Source organism: Euprymna scolopes, chromosome 35 (genome assembly GCF_053919585.1).
Source record: "Euprymna scolopes isolate OS-2025 chromosome 35, ASM5391958v1, whole genome shotgun sequence".
In the NCBI taxonomy this organism is placed as follows: domain Eukaryota; kingdom Metazoa; phylum Mollusca; class Cephalopoda; order Sepiida; family Sepiolidae; genus Euprymna; species Euprymna scolopes.
Window position 1 is genome coordinate 55,174,618 of NC_136516.1, and position 11,786 is coordinate 55,186,403.

General features: G+C 32.3%; 2 pseudogenes; both read right to left on the minus strand.

Annotated features, from left to right (window-relative positions):
- Positions 1-2,658: 2,658 nt before the first annotated feature.
- LOC145260081 (U2 spliceosomal RNA) lies at positions 2,659-2,792 on the minus strand (annotated as a pseudogene).
- Positions 2,793-9,683: 6,891 nt separating this feature from the next.
- LOC145260082 (U2 spliceosomal RNA) lies at positions 9,684-9,817 on the minus strand (annotated as a pseudogene).
- Between the last annotated feature and the right edge of the window lie 1,969 nt (positions 9,818-11,786).

Consider the following 11,786-nt stretch of genomic DNA (forward strand, 5'->3'; position numbering starts at 1 on the left):
ACGTTGTTATGGCAACCAAGCCCGCTGACTAACACACGATAAATATAAAGTAAATTTGATTTTCTACATTTCTACGCAAATATTACGCAAATATAAATCATATAGAATATATGTATGAATATAATTACACGTAATAGTTAAATAAAGATGATCATCGTAGAAGAGAACCGAAAAAAAACCTAATAGGGAATTAATTAAAAACGATAAAAAATATGCACATTAGCTAGATCTTTTGTAGATGAATGCAATTCCACGACTCATAAATAACAAAGTTGTATTTTCTTTTTAAATAAATAGAAAAAAGGGGTGTTGATAAGACTATCAATACACACAAAAAAATATAGATTTATTTTTGGGTAAAGTTCCCCCGGGTTTTCCTTTCACTTCAGTAAATAATGATCTTTTGTTATATATATGGCGTACTATTATCCTTATATATATATATATATATATATATATATATATATATATATATATATATATATATATATATAAGTCATAGTGTCTGTGTGTGTCTGTGCGTCTGTGTGCATTTCCCTACGCTAAAACTCTGTCAATTTTAAGCCTAGATATTCGATATTTGATATACAGGGTACTGAGATTTGGGAAAATCGATGTGATAGGTTTTCGACAGAAATTTGGCGATTAAGTGGTCAATATTCAACGATTTGACCTTTGAGAACTCTACCAAACTCCTCCTACAAATTTGGGTCTAAACACGTGATATTTTAGATATAGATTCCTTGGACATGGATCTAACTTATTAACTTTACTTGATCCCTAAACAATAAATGTTAAGAGGTCATAATAGGGATCAAAGTTTTAAAAAATTGACCTTTTTTTTCTCAGCATACACCTCAAAACACCTGGGCAACGTCGGGCACCGATTACTAGTATATTTATATACATAAAGCTAAATTTTCATTTGTTATTTACAAGTCATCTAAAAGCCTACTTTACCGATTTACTTCACATTTTTCTGTGACATTTTAACCGAATTAATGCGTGTTTTTATCTTTCCTTTTTAATTATCAGTTTATACTAAATTTTTTATTTCATAATGTTTCTTTGTAATATAGTGGCCACTTTATTACACGAGAATTATCATGTGACAGATTTTCTTCTTCACTTTTTTCCCCTTTTACTTTGTTTGCTGACCATACATTTTCTTTAAACATTCTCTCTGGATGAGCTACAACGATAAACCACTAAATTTTCGCGTTAATAACAAAAGAATGCCTTGATATTTTGTTTTAACAATTTTGCCGGGTTAGAATGCTCATTAAACTTTTTCCATGACATTTATTTAGAACACTGAAACCAAAGCTACTTCACAGATTATAGCATTCTTAGCAAAAAATAATTTCGTTATCTGTTCATTTTTGTCTGCACCGCCAAATGTAAACTTCGCCATAATACAAAAAACAAGAATACAAAAACAAAAATACAAAACAAAACGGAGAATGTGACGCAAATTGCTGAAGAATAGTAACTTTTATTAAACGAAACATTCTAGAAATTGTAAGAAAATAAAATGGGACTACTTTTCTTTAAAGCAAAAGACTTCTGAGGTATGTTTTACAATCCACAGCCATTCATAAAAGTGGTCAATACCATCTATATATATAAAAGGCAAAAATCGGTGTGTATGTATGTATGTATGTATGTATGTATGTATGTTTGTTTGTAACGCTAAAACTTTTGAAAGACGGAACCAGAGTTGACAAATTTGGTATCATATTGCACCTTGATCACCCGGATGACAAATATCGAAATTTCACGTCAAACGGACCAGTAGAAAGGGGTCAACTGATCGTTTTTCTCCTAGGGGGGCCCCCAAAAAAACCTGTCATTTTAACGTTATTCAATACGTGTCACGTGACGTGACGTCAGCTCAAACTTTTGACAGACACAACCAAAGTTGACAAATTATGTATCATATTGAACCTTGATCACCCGCATGACAAATATCGAAATTCCACACCAAACGGACCATTAAAAGGGGGTGAACTGATCATTTCTCTCCTAGGGGGGGCCCCCCAAAAAACCTGTCATTTTAATGTTAATATTACATAATCCAAAAACGCTTAGTCATGTCACGTGACGTGACGTCAACATCCAGTAATGGCGAACAAATGTAAACAAACACTTTGTTTTACCGATACTTTTGTAATTTCTCTTCTGCTTTGTTCTAGAGATTATTAAACTCCATGACAATGTCTCCAACGTATTTAACTGGTTAAAAATAGTATTTATACAAGAGTTTTAACGAAAAATATCAGGAAAAAATGTACAGGAATAAAAAAAAATTCAGCTTTCAAAATATTCGTCGATAAAAAAACCGATCTTTATATTTACGCTAGCCATTTTGTATATTACCACGTGACCTGCTATCTCTTAAACTGGAGGGGGGGGGATCCACTTGAATCCAACAAAACCAGTAATTTTTTTTTTCTATTATATATACATCATTTTCTATAAAATTAAGTGTAGACTTTATAATTAAAACAAAAAATGTTATTCATACTAAAAAAAAAAAACGCTTAGTCATGTCACGTGACGTGACGTCAACATCCACTAATGGCGAACAATTGTACCTATTTACTATGCCTCCCCACGGGACAGAGTTAGACACCAGGGTCGTTTTTTAACGTGGAGAAAAGGTACAAAAATAAAAATTGTCTCAGTCGTGGAGGATTTCTCCTCCACCGAAAGAGAACAAGAAATAGAAGTGCAGCATCTGAAGAACAGATACTACACTTTGATCTTGACCAAAAGGCCAAGAATGCGAACAATTGTAAATAACAACTTTTTTCACAAAACCAACACCGTCTTTCTTTTTTTTCTCTCTCTTTCTCTCTCTCACCCACTTACTCTTCCCTCTCTCTCACCCTCTTTCTCTTGACGTCACACCACTGTTAAACTGTGGGGGGGGGAACACATTCCCAGGCATTATCTCCTATAGATGCACATTTTATTAGAAATTCAGCTTTCAAAATATTAGACGATAATAAAAATATAAAACCAACACCCTCTTTCTCTTTTCTCTCTCTCTCACCAACTTACTCTTCTCTCTCTCTCACCCTCTTTCTCTTGACCTCCTACTACTGTTAAACTGTGTGTGTGGGGGGGGGGAAGAGGCAGCTTGAAAACCAACAAAAACAGTGCACAGTTTCCCAAGCATTTGGGGTGGGAAGGGGGGGAAGAAGCCGAGCGCACAGTTTCGTGTGAGAGAGAGAGAACAATTCTCAACCTATATACTCAACAAATTTTTTATCTACAGATTTGAAAGTTTGTATATAGGGTATTCAGACATATGGAAATATATCTAGCATAATCTATCTATTATATCTATAAAAGTGAAAATGTGTGTGTGTGTGAGGTAGCCAGAGAGAGAGAGAGAGAGAGAGAGAGAGAGAGAGAGAGAGAGAGAGAGAGACAACAATTCTCAACCTATATATTCAATACATTTTTTATCTACAGATTTGAAAATGTGTATATAGGGTATTCAGACATATGGAAATATATCTAGCATAATCTATCTATTATATCTATAAAAGTGAAAATGTGTGTGTGTGTGTGTGTGCGTAAGAGAGAGAGAGAACAATTCTCAACCTATATACTCAACGTATTTTTATCTACGGATTTTAAACTTTGTATATAGGGTATTCAGACATATAGAAATATATCTAGCATAATCTATACATTATATCTATAAAAGTGAGAATGTGAGTGTGTGAGAGAGAGAGAACAATTCTCAACCTATATATTCAACAAATTTTTTACCTACAGATTTGAAAATTTGTATATTGGGTATTCAGACATATGGAAATATATCTAGCATAATCGATCTATTATATCTATAAAAGTCAGAATGTTTGCGTGTGGTTGTGTGTGTAAGGTTGCGAGAGAGAGAGAGAGAACAATTCTCAACCTATCTATTCAATAAATTTGTTATCTACAGATTTGACCATTTGTATATAGGGTATTCAGACATATGGAAATATATCCAGCATAATCTATCTATTATATCCATAAAAGTGAGAATGTGTGCGTGAGAGAGAGAGAGAGAGAGAGAGAGAGAGAGAGAGAGAGTAAGTACAATTCTCACCCTATATATTCAACAAATTTTTTATCTACCGATTATAAAATTTGTATATAGGGTATTCAGACATATGGAAATATATCTAGCATAATCTATCTATTATATCTAGAAAAGTGAGAATGTGTGTGAAAGAGAGAGAGAGAGAGAAGAGAGAGAGAGAGAACAATTCTCAACCTATATATTCAACTAATTTTTATGTACAGATCTGAAAATTTGTATACAGGGTATTCAGACATATGGAAATATATCTAGCATAATCTATTATATCTATAAAAGGTAGAATGTGTGTGTGTGTTTGTGAGTGAGTGAGTGAGTGAGTGAGTGAGAGAGAGAGAGAGAGAGAACAATTCTCAACCTATATACTCAACAAATTTTGTATCTACAGATTTGATAATTTGTATATAGGGTATTCAGACATAAGGAAATATATCTAGCATAATCTATCTATTATATCTATAAAAGTGAGAATGTGTGTGAAAGAGAGAGAGAGAGAACAATTCTCAACCTATATATTCAACAAATTCTATCTTTACAGATTTGAAAATTTGTATATAGGGTATTCAGACATTTGGAAATATATCTAGCATAATCTATTATATCTATAAAAGTGAGAATGTGTGTGTGAGAGAGAGAGAAAGAACAATTCTCAACCTATATACTCAACAAATTTTTTATCTACAGATTTAAAAATTTGTATATAGGGTATTCAGACATATAGAAATATATCTAGCATAACCTATCTATTATATCTATAAAATGACCATGTGTGTGTGTGTGTGAGAGAGAGAGAGAGTCAGAGAGAGAGAGGGAACAATTTTCAGCTTGTGTGTGTGTGAGAAAGAGAGAGAGAGAAAGAGAGGAAGGAAAATTCTCACCCTATATATTCAACAAATTTTTTATCTACATATTAGAAAATTCGGATATAGGGTATTCAGACGTATGGAAATATATCTAGCATAATCTATCTATTATATCTATAAAAGTGAGAATGTGTGTGTGAGAGAGAGAGAAAGAGAGAGAGAGAGAACAATTCTCAACCTATATATTCAACTAATTTTTTATCTACAGATTTGAAAATGTGTATATTGGGTATTCAGACATATGTAAATATATCTGGCATAATCTATGTATTATATCTATAAAAGTGTGAATGTGAGTGATGGAAAGAGCAAAAAATTCTCAACCTATATAACCTATAAAAGTGAGAATATGTGTGAGAGAGAGAGAGAGAGAGAGAACAATTCTCAACCTATATATTCCACACATTTTTGGGCACAGATTTGGAAATTTGTATATAGGGTAGGCAGACATATAGAAATATATCTAGCATAATCTATCTATTATATCTATAAAAGTGAGAACTTGTGTGTGTGTGTGTGTGTGTGTGAGAGAGAGAGAGAACAATTCTTAACCTACATACTCAACAAATTTTTTACCTACAGTTTAGAAAATTTGTATATAGGGTATTCAGACATATGGAAATATATCTAGCATAATCTATCTATTATAACTACAAAAGTTAGAATGTGTGTGTGAGAGAGAGAGAGAGAGAGAACAATTCTAAACCTATATATTCAACAAATTTTTTATCTACAGATTTGAAACTTTGTATATAGGGTATTCAGACATATGGAAATATATCTAGCATAATCTATCTATTTTATCTATAAAAGTGAGAATGCGTGTGTGTGAGATAGCGAGAGAGAGAGAGAGAAAAAGAGAGAGATAAAAATTCTCAACCTATACATTCAACAAATTTTTTATCCACAGATTTGAACATTTGTATATAGGGTGTTCAGACATATAGAAATATATCTAGCATAATCTATCTATTATATGTATAAAAGTGAGAATGTGTGTGTGTGTGAGAGAGAGGACAATTGTCAAGCTATGTATACAACAAATTTTTTATCTACAGATTTCAAAATTTGTATATTGGGCATTCAGACATATTTCAATATATCTGGCATAATCTGTCTATTATATCTATAAAAGTGAGAATGTGTGTGATAGAGAGAGAGAGAACAATTCTCAACCTATATACTCAACAAATTTTTTATCTACAGATTTGAAAATTTGTATATAGGGTATTCAGACATATGGAAATATATCTAGCATAATCTATTATATCTATAAAAGTGAGAATGTGTGTGTGTGTGTGAGAGAGAGAGAGAGAGAGAGAACAATTCTCAACCCATATACTCAACAAATTCTTTATCTACAGATTTTAAAATTTGTATATAGAGTATTCATACAAATAGAAATATATCTAGGATAATCTTTCTATTATATCTATAAAAGTGAGAATGTGTGTGTGTGTGAGCGAGAGAGAGAGAGAGAGAGAGAGAACAGTTCTCAACCTATACATTCAACAAATTTTTATATATAGGGTATTCAGAAATATCGAAATATATCTAGCATAATCTATTATATCATTAAAAGTTAGAATGTGTGTGTGTGAGAGATAGAGAGAACAATTCTCAACCTATGCACTCTACAAATTTTTTATCTACAAATTAGAAAATTTGTATATAGGGTATTCACACATATGGAAATATATCTAGCATAATCTATCTATTATATCTATAAAAGTTAGAATGTGTGTGTGAGGTAGCCAGAGAGAGAGAGAGAGAGAGAGAGAGTAAGAACAATTTTCAACCTATATATTCAACAAATATTGGATCTGCAGATTAGAAAATTTGTATATAGGGTATTCAGACATATGGAAATATATCTAGCATAATCTATCTATTATATCTCTAAAATTGAGAATGTGTGTGTGAGAGAGAGAGAGAGAACAATTTTCAACCTATATACTCAACAAATTTTTTTATCTACAGATTTGAAAATTTGTATATAGGGTATTCAGACATATGGAAATATATCTAGAGTAATCTATCTATTATATCTATAAAAGTGAGAATGCGTGTGTGTGTGAGAGAGAGCGACACAGAACAATTCTCAACCTATATATTCAACAAATTTTTTATGTACAGATCTGAAATATCACATTTGTATAGAAGTAGAAATCTTGATACCTACTCTGATACCTAATAAAAGAAAGGACACTCTTTAGGGCGGATTTTGATTATAACAAGTCACTAATTAGAAATTATAATAAACATTCTAATAATTTAAGAATTTTACCAAAATAAAATTGCATGGTAATCACCCAATTTCTGCCATAAAATTTTGATTGGCAGAACTCATAAACATAAAATATATATTTTCTAATTTCATCTTTTTTTTTTCTTTTTACATAATCTGGTTTGATGTTTTCCCAAATATTCAAATCACTATATTTTGCTGCTTAATATCAAATACAGCAACTGAGTTATTTTTATGCATCAAACAATTACATTTTCTCATTCATCCAAACTAATCACTGAACATCAATTTCATATTTTCTTCACTAAAATATTACTGTGCTTGATGTCATCAAGTGGAGCGGATCATTTTTTTTTCATTTGTTCACACATTTTTCCAATTTATATATATTTTAAAGATTCTTAGCCTATGTCATTGCATACCAATCTGTTTATTAAAAGTTAAGGTTCACTGTAAACACATATGTTACACCAAAATAAAAACGCTTCAGATAATGTCTTGATATTCAATTCAGTTTCTCACATGACATCTTATGAAGTTAGTAGAAATGTTACAGACTTTTGAATCTCAAACACTTTCAATACTGTGCACTGATATTTTCTTTTTTGCAATATAAGCACATTCATGATTTTTTTTACAAACGTTAAAAACTTTCACATTGTGTAGCAATATACTGAAACAATTATAAAAATATTTGTTTTTATTTTGAATGATGCAGGGCATCTGAAGAGAGATTTTTCTAACAAAATGAAAGTATAATTTTTAGCAATAGGTATCTAGGAAAAGGCCACTACATATGTTATAAGTTCCAAATTTCCACAACCTGGCAAATACTGGTACATGCTAGCAAATTTAGATTTGCAATTACAAAATATGATTCTAATTTTTTCCTTTGCTCTTTATTCTAACACTACACTAAGTTTACTGTGTTATTTCGCTACAGTTGATATTGTGTAGAACAATAAGAAAATCATAGTGAACAATGCATTCAACAAAATTTCACACACATTTCTAGATACCTATATCTAATAAGTTCAAAAGAAAGGACACACTTAGGGAGGTATTTTGGTGGTCAAGTCACTAAAAAGAGATTAGCTGGTTTCCCGGCATAGCCCAGAATATAATAAAGATTGACTGAAATACATGTTCTAGCTGGTTTCTAGGCGTTGCCAGGGATGTAATATAGACACATTATGTTGTATATTACCTGTTCTCTTCTCCCTAAGGTAAAACAATTTCATATACATGCTGTAAATTACCTATGCTAGGGATAAAACATGAACAATATCAGTCCTAGGGTAGATAAAACAAATAATACATAGAGATGAAAGATTCCTCTCCCCTAAGAATCAAACATATGTTCAATATCTGCTTTTGTTTTTTCATTGTTTATACGGTCCCGAGCAACGCCGGGTAGCCCTGCTAGTCTTCTATATATATAAAAGGCAAAAATCGGTGTGTATGTATGTATGTATGTATGTATGTATGTATGTTTGTTTGTAACGCTAAAACTTTTGAAAGACGGAACCAGAGTTGACAAATTTGGTATCATATTGCACCTTGATCACCCGGATGACAAATATCGAAATTTCACGTCAAACGGACCAGTAGAAAGGGGTCAACTGATCGTTTTTCTCCTAGGGGGGCCCCCAAAAAAACCTGTCATTTTAACGTTATTCAATACGTGTCACGTGACGTGACGTCAGCTCAAACTTTTGACAGACACAACCAAAGTTGACAAATTATGTATCATATTGAACCTTGATCACCCGCATGACAAATATCGAAATTCCACACCAAACGGACCATTAAAAGGGGGTGAACTGATCATTTCTCTCCTAGGGGGGGCCCCCCAAAAAACCTGTCATTTTAATGTTAATATTACATAATCCAAAAACGCTTAGTCATGTCACGTGACGTGACGTCAACATCCAGTAATGGCGAACAAATGTAAACAAACACTTTGTTTTACCGATACTTTTGTAATTTCTCTTCTGCTTTGTTCTAGAGATTATTAAACTCCATGACAATGTCTCCAACGTATTTAACTGGTTAAAAATAGTATTTATACAAGAGTTTTAACGAAAAATATCAGGAAAAAATGTACAGGAATAAAAAAAAATTCAGCTTTCAAAATATTCGTCGATAAAAAAACCGATCTTTATATTTACGCTAGCCATTTTGTATATTACCACGTGACCTGCTATCTCTTAAACTGGAGGGGGGGGGATCCACTTGAATCCAACAAAACCAGTAATTTTTTTTTTCTATTATATATACATCATTTTCTATAAAATTAAGTGTAGACTTTATAATTAAAACAAAAAATGTTATTCATACTAAAAAAAAAAACGCTTAGTCATGTCACGTGACGTGACGTCAACATCCACTAATGGCGAACAATTGTACCTATTTACTATGCCTCCCCACGGGACAGAGTTAGACACCAGGGTCGTTTTTTAACGTGGAGAAAAGGTACAAAAATAAAAATTGTCTCAGTCGTGGAGGATTTCTCCTCCACCGAAAGAGAACAAGAAATAGAAGTGCAGCATCTGAAGAACAGATACTACACTTTGATCTTGACCAAAAGGCCAAGAATGCGAACAATTGTAAATAACAACTTTTTTCACAAAACCAACACCGTCTTTCTTTTTTTTCTCTCTCTTTCTCTCTCTCACCCACTTACTCTTCCCTCTCTCTCACCCTCTTTCTCTTGACGTCACACCACTGTTAAACTGTGGGGAGGGGGAACACATTCCCAGGCATTATCTCCTATAGATGCACATTTTATTAGAAATTCAGCTTTCAAAATATTAGACGATAATAAAAATATAAAACCAACACCCTCTTTCTCTTTTCTCTCTCTCTCACCAACTTACTCTTCTCTCTCTCTCACCCTCTTTCTCTTGACCTCCTACTACTGTTAAACTGTGTGTGTGGGGGGGGGAAGAGGCAGCTTGAAAACCAACAAAAACAGTGCACAGTTTCCCAAGCATTTGGGGTGGGAAGGGGGGGAAGAAGCCGAGCGCACAGTTTCGTGTGAGAGAGAGAGAACAATTCTCAACCTATATACTCAACAAATTTTTTATCTACAGATTTGAAAGTTTGTATATAGGGTATTCAGACATATGGAAATATATCTAGCATAATCTATCTATTATATCTATAAAAGTGAAAATGTGTGTGTGTGTGAGGTAGCCAGAGAGAGAGAGAGAGAGAGAGAGAGAGAGAGAGAGAGAGAGAGAGAGAGAGAGAGAGAGAGAGAGACAACAATTCTCAACCTATATATTCAATACATTTTTTATCTACAGATTTGAAAATTTGTATATAGGGTATTCAGACATATGGAAATATATCTAGCATAATCTATCTATTATATCTATAAAAGTGAAAATGTGTGTGTGTGTGTGTGTGTGCGTAAGAGAGAGAGAGAACAATTCTCAACCTATATACTCAACGTATTTTTATCTACGGATTTTAAACTTTGTATATAGGGTATTCAGACATATAGAAATATATCTAGCATAATCTATACATTATATCTATAAAAGTGAGAATGTGAGTGTGTGAGAGAGAGAGAACAATTCTCAACCTATATATTCAACAAATTTTTTACCTACAGATTTGAAAATTTGTATATTGGGTATTCAGACATATGGAAATATATCTAGCATAATCGATCTATTATATCTATAAAAGTCAGAATGTTTGCGTGTGGTTGTGTGTGTAAGGTTGCGAGAGAGAGAGAGAGAACAATTCTCAACCTATCTATTCAATAAATTTGTTATCTACAGATTTGACCATTTGTATATAGGGTATTCAGACATATGGAAATATATCCAGCATAATCTATCTATTATATCCATAAAAGTGAGAATGTGTGCGTGAGAGAGAGAGAGAGAGAGAGAGAGTAAGTACAATTCTCACCCTATATATTCAACAAATTTTTTATCTACCGATTAGAAAATTTGTATATAGGGTATTCAGACATATGGAAATATATCTAGCATAATCTATCTATTATATCTAGAAAAGTGAGAATGTGTGTGAAAGAGAGAGAGAGAAGAGAGAGAGAGAGAACAATTCTCAACCTATATATTCAACTAATTTTTATGTACAGATCTGAAAATTTGTATACAGGGTATTCAGACATATGGAAATATATCTAGCATAATCTATTATATCTATAAAAGGTAGAATGTGTGTGTGTGTGTGTGTGAGTGAGTGAGTGAGAGAGAGAGAGAACAATTCTCAACCTATATACTCAACAAATTTTGTATCTACAGATTTGATAATTTGTATATAGGGTATTCAGACATAAGGAAATATATCTAGCATAATCTATCTATTATATCTATAAAAGTGAGAATGTGTGTGAAAGAGAGAGAGAGAGAACAATTCTCAACCTATATATTCAACAAATTCTATCTTTACAGATTTGAAAATTTGTATATAGGGTATTCAGACATTTGGAAATATATCTAGCATAATCTATTATATCTATAAAAGTGAGAATGTGTGTGTGAGAGATAGAGAGAAAGAACAATTCTCAACCTATATACTCAACAAATTT